Source organism: Monopterus albus, unplaced genomic scaffold (genome assembly GCF_001952655.1).
Source record: "Monopterus albus unplaced genomic scaffold, M_albus_1.0 scaffold5806.1, whole genome shotgun sequence".
In the NCBI taxonomy this organism is placed as follows: Eukaryota; Metazoa; Chordata; class Actinopteri; order Synbranchiformes; family Synbranchidae; genus Monopterus; species Monopterus albus.
In genome coordinates, this window is record NW_018133667.1 from 1 (window position 1) to 731 (window position 731).

The 731-nt window shown below is 44.3% G+C and overlaps 1 long non-coding RNA gene across 1 annotated transcript; it reads right to left on the reverse strand.

The window, feature by feature from the left end:
* Nucleotide 1: 1 nt before the first annotated feature.
* On the reverse strand, nt 2-692 carry LOC109954300 (uncharacterized). The gene is made up of 3 exons (XR_002274077.1): nt 585-692; nt 181-439; nt 2-80 (listed from the first exon to the last, which is right to left on the reverse strand). It is a non-coding gene; the product is annotated as an uncharacterized LOC109954300 (long non-coding RNA).
* Between the last annotated feature and the right edge of the window lie 39 nt (nt 693-731).

The following is a 731-nucleotide window of genomic DNA, read 5'->3' on the forward strand; positions in this document are numbered from 1 at the left end:
AGTCATACCTGCTTTTTCAGGCTGGTTGGACATTTCACAGACCTTATCCACTGACTCCTCTTGCACTCTGGAAAACTCCTCTGAAGACAAAAGGTGTAGAATCACTAAACACACACTCTACATTCAGTTTACCATTATCTAGACTACACACAAATTAACACTTCTCTCTCATGCTCTCACCCAGAGCAGCCTTAGCTGCAGCTGACGCCACCCGCGGGTCCACCACAGATGCCAAGAAGGCCACAGTGCTCATAACAGGATTATCTGATTGGCTGAAAGGCACGGGCTGGTACGCCAGTGGGCCAAGGGAGGCTGAGGAGTCTTCCAGGTAAGGGTCTTCTATTGGCAGACGAAGGAAGTGGAGGATACAGTCATCTTGTGTTCTGGAGCCCACGTGCTCTGATACTTTGTTCCAGTCATCTCTGTAAACCTCTAAGGCCTGAGAGAAACAAGAGAAAACACAGAGGAACAGGCAATAAGCTGGGATCATGTAAAAAAATTCCAACAGATCAAAAATTAACCTAATCAGTGAGTCATGTGTAAAATCTGTGACAGAAACGCAAGAGCACGAGTGACTGTCTTACCTCTAATAACAAGAGTGTCTCTTGCTCTGTCCATTCCCTTCCTGCACTCGCTCCTTTAGTCTGAGAAAGATATCATTAGAATAATAGTGACAACTTTTAGACATACTTTTAGAGAGTCATGAAAAGAGAGACTGGTAATATATTTTT